Below are 9293 nucleotides of genomic sequence, written 5' to 3' on the forward strand. Positions count from 1 at the left end.
ATTATGTAAAGTTTACATGTTTTATTACTCCATAATACCCTATCCTTAAAGATCAGAGTTATTAAAGAAGAATGTGGTATCTGCTGAGGAAAATTTTACAAAACATACTAAAATATTCTCAATGCTTTTAAGTTGTTTGAAAATTAATATTTGACTGGTAATAGCTTTAAACATATATTTTCCCAATTTAATCCGTATATCCAGTGATATATGTCTTCCCCATATTCGTTTATTTTTTTCACCAATCGCTATAATTAATTATAGAAGATTGCAGATATGCTAGGACTTATACAGAAGCAACCAGCACAAAAGCAAACAAACGAACAAAGCAAAAAAAAAAAAAAAAAAAATGCTGTTGCCTGGAAAGGGATCTCCTTTTTCCCTACCCACTAACACTCACAGCTGTTTAGACCTTGGCCCCAATATTTTTCGAGACTAAGAAGCTTTCTTGCTATAGTCATCAAACCACTTATGTTTCAGGGTTTGCTTGTTTATTTGTTTGTTTGCTTAGTCTTTTGTAGTATCAAAAACAGCCGGAGTCAAATGGTCTTATAACGAGGAATATTACTTCACTGCGGATCCTGAGATAACAAGGACAGTATTCCTCTCATTTCTAATTAGCTCAGAAACATTATAAAGAACATTATAAGAAAAGGTGGAAATACCTAGGCAACACTAGGATGCTGGCTTTAAATCTATTCTAGCTGGCAACAGCATGTGTTTACTACTAAAAAACATTTTCTTTTGAGAACTCTAAGAAGCAAATAGGAAGGAAAATTAAAAAACAACCACTTTGACTTTTTTCAGGTCCAAAATGTGGTAAACATCTCTAATGACTAAACCTACTGTAAACAATACCTTCACACATCTTTTTATTTTACTTTCATTTTTTCCTAGATGCATGCCTCAAAGAATGCCTTCATTAGGTAAATGCCAGTAGAAATATAATTAATGCCTCAATTGAAATAAAAAGAAAAGTGTTGAGGCACCTGGTTGGCTCAGCCGGTTAAGTGTCTGACTCTTGGTTTCGAATGGGGTCATGATCTCAGGGTTGAGAGATCCAGCCCCAAGTAGGGCTCCATGCTCAGTGCAGTATCTGCTTGGGATTCTCACTCTCTCCTTCTCCCTCTGCCCCTCCCCCTACTTGTGTGCTCTCTCTTTCTCTCTCTAAAATAAATAAATAAGTTTTTTAAAAAGAAAAAGAAAAGTGTCAATTACTGAAAGGAAATCTAACAATTTTTATTTTAGCAGCTTTTTGTGTTTGGAAGGTTTTCTAGAAAATTTATGGTGATATTATAGTAGCTAAAGTCACAAATTAAAAACTCAAAATAAGATTTCACTAGTTTCCCCCAAAATAATTAGCATACAGTTTTCTTTAATTTATACATATTGTTTTTAGGCTTATTGAAATTATTGTTTCCTCTAATTGTTTTATTCTAAATTTTAAAAGAAAAAATTATAATGCAAATTAGAAAAGGAGACTAAGAGTAATACTTAGTGAGAGAAATACCACTAAATGCATAGAATTATATCATGTTAATACAATTTTTTCCTAATATAAACACTTATTATTTCATGGTGGTATATACATGTATTTCTTAACATTAAATGACTCATTACTCGAGAGCTTCATCATAGGTGAGAAAATAATTTTTGGAAACTTAATATTTACACTGTGAATGTTTTGGATTAAAGTATAGCATAATTAGCATAGCAAGATGAAAATAAGAAAAAAAACTGATAATTTCATTTGTGTTGTCTCCCATGAAAATAATAAAATATGACACAAAAATTAACAATAGGATCACATGAATCAAGGACATGAGATACTGTGATAGACATCTTCTAAGGTAGCTTCCATTGATCCCTCCCTGTTTGATCCCTTCTTGACTGTAGGCTGGACCTCATCATTAACTTCTAATGAGGGAATATGGCAAAAATGATGGAGTGTCACTTCTGAGATTAGGTTATAAAAAGGCTCTAAATTATGTCTTGACTGTATTCTCTCACTCTCTTGCTCACTCAGAGAAGCCAGCCAGCATGTTCTGAGATGCCCCTTTGGTTTTGGGGGGTTTTTTGTGTGTTTTTTTTTTTTTTTTTTGAGATGCCCTATTCAAAGATACACATGGCTAACAACTGAGGGAGGGAGACCCTGGCCAATAGCCAGTAACTGAATCTTGCCAGCAACCACAGGAGTGAGCCTAGAAGTGGCTTCTACCCCAGGCAAGCTTTCAGATGAGATCATAGGCCCAGTCAACACCCTGATTGGACTCTTGTGAGGGACTTTGAGATAGAGGTACCCTGGTAGCCTCACCTGACTCCTGAATCACAACAACTATGAGATAACAAATGTTTGTTTTAAGCCACCTCATTTTAGAATAAATTGTTATGCAGCAATAGATAACTAACATAGATGCCAATTGCAAACATATTGGGTATGGTGGATAGGTGTTCTGCATCTATGCCCATATTCTTTCATAAGTTACTAAATTGCTAGAGCTGTAAAATTAAAAACTATGTTTGCTAGGGTTCACTGCAAGTTGATGTTTTGAATGTAATTAAATTTTGCTAATTAGAAGCAATTTACTGAAATTTGGCAGGCAAAAACTAGATAGAAGTCATATTTCTGCTACCGTTTTCAGCTTTGCAGCTTGGTCATGGATAGGTGAAGATTTTCTGCAGCAGTGTTCTAGGGTATAGTCTCTGGTTTCAAAGGGGTCAAGTGGTACTAATGGCCATGGAAGTCCCATCTTCAATGGCCATGTGCTCTTGAACTCAACAGCTCAACAGGTAGTCAGTCTCCTGGCTCTTTTGCCCCCTGGATAGGGCACAGGTAGCAGCTCCCCCAGCAGATCAGTTTCACGCAGTTCAGGGAGGTCTGACTGGCAGCCTGTCAGGAGCCCACCCCTCCAGTCCTTCCCATGGTTACACCAATTAGTTCTCCTTCTGCTTAAAATATCCAACACAGTTTCTACTTCCTGCAATAAACCACATCCATGCTTGACCATACACTTATAAAAAGCAGGGGCTATATCAATTGTGGTTTTTTTGTTGTTGTAGTTCGACAGCTATTTGTTTCCATGGTACACTTGTGTGAGGTCAGCTCTATGTGATACTGAAATACTGAGTTCATTTGGCTAATTTAATAAAACTTGTTTACTCCCCAAAATTGTATTGATTACTTTCTTTTTATTATTAGGCATCTCTTTTCTCTCATAGTTCTTCACCTCCAGACACTAATTCTTAGTCCTTTCCCTTCATCATAAGCCCCCCAAAATTGAGAATTTATTCCATACAACTTAATACAAATGAATAGATACAGTTCTAAAAATCTCTGACAAGGCAATTTCAGGTTTCCTGAAGGTTAAATTATGTTCATTCCGAACTTCTTATCTATTCAATTTTGCAAGATTTCCACTGAGATCTTGATCCATTTTTGCCAGAAATACTATAGGAACAAAAAAAAAAAATCTCATTTTGGAAAAAAAATGGAAGTAAAAATGTGGTAATTTAGCTTTATTCTTTTTTTAAAAAAAAGACTTTATTTATTTATTTGACAGAGACATAGCGAGAGAGGGAACACAAGCAGGGGGAGCAGGAGTGGGAGAAGCAGGCTTCCCACAGAGCAGGGAGCCCAATGCGGGGCTCGATCCCAGGACCCTGGGACCATGACCTGAGTGGAAGGCAGACGCTTAACGACTGAGCCACGCAGGCGCCCCTAGCTTTATTCTTTATTAAACAAATCCTTTTACATTTACTGATTAAATAGAGATTGATAAACTAGCCCTTTCTAATGGTGAAAAAACTTTCTCTTCATTCACACAGCTTAAAGCCAGTTAAGAAAATTATTTACTTAAAAATGGAAGTACAAATTTTTGTCATTATCACAGAAAATCAAATTTATTAGCAGGCTATAAAATGAGCTCACGGTTTTATCCCAAATTTGCCCCTTATAACCTAGAAAAAAAAAAATGGGCAAATAGAAAAAAGAAAAAGAGAAAGAAGTTTCTTGTTTATTTTACAAAAGTAATTTCTGTAATGTAACTAAACTAAACTAAGCATGTTTATGAAGGTAAAAGGATAGCATTTTCCACATTCATGATTATTAGTGTCAAGTCCATTCTTATATCAGTTATACTGTAATAATTTCATACTAGTGTTACTCAGATAATATCCCAGATCCTAGAGTGACAGATGCTCATCTTCTGAATAGACCCTTCCTAGTACAACAGGTCATTCAACCCAATTTAATTCAATCCCATTTCACTTCAATTCAAGCCAATTAAATATTGGAGGTTTTTATTGTGCAATTCTTGTACAGAGAAAAAAATAATAATATCCACTGACTGCTCTCAAGAATCACAAAACCTTACACTGGAAAAAAAAATCAGTATAAGAATAAATGAAATCAGCATGAAAAGTAATTTGGTGGCACCCAGAGAAGGGCACTCAGTATAATTTTCAAAACCTCTACTGTAGTGCTTTTAAAAGTACATTATCTGATGACAAAATCTATATATTCAACCACAATATGGTTCTAAATTGATTCATTTTGTCACTCTCCACAGGATTTCCTGAAGGAAACTATAGCATGAAATGAAATTTATCTTCATTCTTCATAGATAACATGCTAACAGAAATATTTTACAATCTCTGTTATTTAGAATACTCTTCTTATATTCTATCAAATAAAATCTTGATCTCATTAAAAATCAAAAGGACAAAAAAACATGTATGGGAAAGGAAGAATTCTCTATAGAATTATCAATTTCAAAATGCTGTTACCTTGAAGTTCAGACAACCCTTTGTAAAAAGCTAAAACTAAAAAATGATTCAAATGTACTTCACTTCTGGATTCTCATTTGAATTTTCAGCTTCTGATATATAATTAACTGAACCTACTACAACAGAGCTGTTAACTATATTTTTTTGTCAATTATCTTCCATGAACAATTATCATATTTTCCGATTATTTATTCTTATTTTAATAATTATACTGTTTGTTGTCATTTCTCTTCTAACATATAACTTCTTTTAGGATATGGATTTCTTGTAATTTTCTCAAAAAATAATTGTTCTTTCAAAATTTCCAATTTCCCTACAGTCAGTGTTCTGTAATTAGGTATTTGGTCATACTATTCATTTAACATTTTCTCTCAAGAATATTTTGGCAAAGATTAACAGTCATCCTCTACACAGATTCATAGCTTCTCACCCGGAATCAAGAATGAGGTAAGACCTGGAACAGAATGTTGAAGAAGCAGAAGATAGGTTTTTGTCTGTCTGAGCATTTGGCCCCTCAAGTCCTGGCCCCCCTGGCAGGACTCAGATGACTTCAAAAAAGAATTGTTTTCTTTTAAAAAATATCATCCCATCTCTGTGAAAATCCATTGGAATTTTTCCATTTATATTCATTGATATGGACTGAATTGAACCTGTATATTGCTTTGGGTAGTATGGACATTTTAACAATATTAATTCTTCCAATCCATGAGCACAAAATATTTTTCCATTTATTTGTCTTCTTCAATTTCTTTAATAAATACCTTATAATTTTCAGTGTACAGATTTTTCATCTTCAGTGTTATTTCTATGTATTTTATTCTTTTTGATGTATTATAAATGGAATTGTTTTCTTAAATTCTCTTCCTGATCTTTCACTGTTGATGTATAGAAATGCAATTGATTTTTGTAAATTGATTTTGTATCCTGCAACTTTACTGAAATTGTTTATTAGTTCTAATAGCTTTTGGTGCAGTCCTTAGGGTTTTTTTGTGTGTAATATCATGTCATCTGCAAATAATAACAATTTTACTTCTTCCTTTCTGATGTGAATGCCTTTTATTCTGTTTCTTGCCTAATTGCCCTGGCTAAGACTTCCATATTATGTTGACTATAAGTGGCAAGAGTGGGTCTCCTTGTCTTATTCCTGATCTTAGAAGAAAGCCTTCAGTGTTTCACCACTGAGTTTATTGTTAGCTGTGGGTTTGACATACGTAGAGGTATTTTTTCTTTGTACCCAGTCTGTGATGAGTTTTTATCATGAATACATGTTGAATTTTGTCAAATATCTTTTCTGCATCTATTGAGATGGTTATATGATTTTTATCCTTCATTTTGTTAATATGCTGTATCACATTTATTGATTTGCAGCTGTTGAACTAGCCTTGCATTCTGGAACAAATCCTACTTGATCATTGTGTATGATCCTGTAATGTGTTGTTTAATTTGGTTTGCTAATATTTTGTTGAGAATTTTTGCATCTTTATTAATCAGGGATATTGGCCTGTAATTTTCTTTTCTTATAATATCATTGTCTGGCTTTAGTATCAGAGTAATGCTAGGCTCATAGAATGAGAGTTTTTTTGTTGTTGTTTGTTGTTTTATTTCCAGTATAGTTAACATACAGTGTTATACTAATTTTAGATGTATAATCTAATAATTCAACAATTCTATACATTACTCTGTGCTCATCATGACAAGTGCAGTCTCCAGTCCCCCTCACTTGTTTCACCCATCTCCCACCCACCTCCCCTCTGGTAACCATCAGTTTGCCCTCTATATTTAAAAGTCTTTTTTTTTTTTTTTCCGTTTTTCTTTTTTTGTAAAATGAGTTTGGAAATGTTCCGTCATTTTTTTAATTTTTTTGGAAGCGTTTGAGAAGGATTGGAATTAGTTCTTTTTTAAATATTTGAAAGAATTCACCACAGAAGCCATCTGATTCTGAGCTTGTCTTTGTTGGGAATTTTTTTTAAATCAATTATACCATTTATTGATGATGGAATTATACTGGAAAACAATCACAACAAAAGAACAATCTTTTGAATAGAACAGTTTATTTAGTGAAATATTTCTTTGAAACATAAAATGCAAAAGATTGTCAAGTATGTCAGTATGGATGCCTGTGGATTTATATATAGACATTCTCAGTCATGATTTTCACAAGTTTCACTCCCTATCACATCAAGTAATTGTTTTGTGTGTGCATGTATGTGCGCGTGTTTAATGCCTGTATCTCAGAATGATTAATTGTATTTTTGCTGGGCTTGGAATAGATTTGCTTACACTGAGATGTATGAAAGCGTTATTTTTGGTCAGTGGGTGTGCATTTCTCTTTGGCTATAAACTAAGGTGATAGACAGTTTAATTTCTGAATTTAGAATAGTCTGTTCAATACTATGTCTTTTTGGTAAAGTTTTGTGTTTGTGTGTGGTTTTATTTTTGGTTTTTGGTTTTGTGTTTGTGTGTGTGTGGTTTTTTTGTTTGTTTTGTTTTTGTTTTTGTTTTTGTCCTTGGTGCCTTAATTTCTTCCCTTTGCTTATCAGGGAAAGACAGAGGTATAGGAGAAACTGATATTGGAGACCCAGTGGCAAACATCTTGCTAAAACCATTTTAACCAGTTTTTTGGATAGTAATCGGCTTGGTTGAGAGTTCTTGTCATGGATTTCAAATGGAGCTTTTAGTCATCATAATTTGCAATCTATTGTTTTGTGATGGATGAACTTTTTAAGGGTGATGGTTTAGAATTTCATTTATATTTGTCAACATTGTTGACATTGTTCCAATTACATTTGGAAGCATTTTGTTCAAGGTTGCAAGAAACAAAATTGGTTGTTGTTTGTTTTTTTTTTTTTTTCTTTTTTCTTGACCTTTATCTACACACATTGTCTGAAGACTCAGAGTCAGGAAGTTGTGGCCATCTCATTTTGGGTATAGCTTTGAAGGGAGAGTGTTTTTCAGTAACTACTGAAGCACAAAAGATTGTTGTTGTCTTGGCCTTTTTGTATAGTCACATGTTGTATTCTTTCCATTTCCAATAAATGAATAATCAAATGTTCAATAGTTTTCTGGATATTCCAGAAAATTCCCTATTATTCCTTGCTTTCCAATTTCCGAACTTTGAGAGGGCTAATTTGTGCAAGTCCGAAGTATCAAAATGAAGAGGAAGGAAAATCAGGATATGGAAAAATTCTTCAACATTTTCTATTGTTTTTGGCTTTATGTTCAGGTCCATCTTTTAAAAATATCTGAATATCATTTGCTTTTTTATTTTCAGATGAATCACTTTGATCTCTTAAATTTTTTTTCACACTGCTATATCCATATGTCAAATTCTAATTTGGAGCATTTAAAGTTTCAACACTATAGTCGTTTTCTGTAGTTGAACATGAATTAGTGTGAGGGTCATTTTTTGTCCTTAAAAAAGTCTCCACAAACATAGGGCCAGCAGAGACCTAATGCATTTGCAGTCCAGGGTAAGAACAAACTTGCTTATCAATTGAAGCATTTGTTAGTGAGTGGCTCAGAGTGAAGAGATTTATGGGATTAGTGATTCCTAGTTTCCATTGATGATTTTCTGAAATCTCTGTTCTCCATGATAGTTCCTTCATTAAAGGATAACTCCATAACTGAAATATCCATTGTTTACCATTCTGTGTTCTTTTGTGAGCATGTTCTGACAAATTAAGCTCTAACACCAGTTGTTAGATGGAATTTCCAGGTGGTTCTGCACTATCTCTTCTAGGTAGGAGGTTTTTATTTTCAGGAACAGCTACTTCTGAATCCAAATTCCAGTGAGATACATTCTCATGACAGCTGTTTGACACACAGGTTGGTGCCACATTTCTATTTCTTCTCCTTGTTTTTTCCCCACTTCTTTGAAATCCCCATGGCCCATATGTTATCCCCAGCATTGTCTCCAAGGACACTGTAGCTTTCAACCCCGGGCCCTTGCACATGGGCCGGGTGAATGGCTTGATGGGTGCCCCCTCCACCTGGGCCTTCCTGCAATGGGAGTACAGGGAGGGCAGTGGGCATTGGCTCCCTCAGCTGTGGACAGCCTGCCAGACCTGCAGCCGCCTCAGGGTAGATGTCAGCCTGGGGCCCAGGGTAGGCCCAGCAAGACCAACCTTGGCTGTGGCTGGGATTCTGCAGGCTTCCCCAGAGGCTGGTGGGAGGTTTTTGATTATTAATTCAATTTCCTGACTAGTCATTGGTCTGTTCAGAAGAGAAATTTCTTCAAGCTCAGTCTTCTTAATTCAGTAGATTATATGTTTCAAGGAATTTATCCACTTCTTCTAGGTTGCCCAATTTGTTGGCATATAATTATTTCTAGAAATCTCTTATGATTCTTGTATTTGTATGGTTATCAGTTGTAATATCATCTTTTTCATTTATAATTTTACTTATTTGAGTCTTCTCTTTTTTTCTTGGTAAGTTTAGCAAAGGTTTGTCTATTTTATCTTAAAAGTAAAAACAAAACAAAACAAAAACAGCTTTTAGTTTCATTGATC

At 34.4% G+C, this 9293-nt stretch overlaps 1 pseudogene; it reads right to left on the minus strand.

Annotated features, from left to right (window-relative positions):
* Positions 1 to 7651: 7651 nt before the first annotated feature.
* On the minus strand, positions 7652 to 8738 carry LOC118022516 (annotated as a pseudogene).
* Positions 8739 to 9293: the final 555 nt, after the last annotated feature.

This window comes from Mirounga leonina, unplaced genomic scaffold (assembly GCF_011800145.1).
Source record: "Mirounga leonina isolate KUSES-001 unplaced genomic scaffold, KU_Mleo_1.0 Mir_176, whole genome shotgun sequence".
NCBI lineage: Eukaryota > Metazoa > Chordata > Mammalia > Carnivora > Phocidae > Mirounga > Mirounga leonina.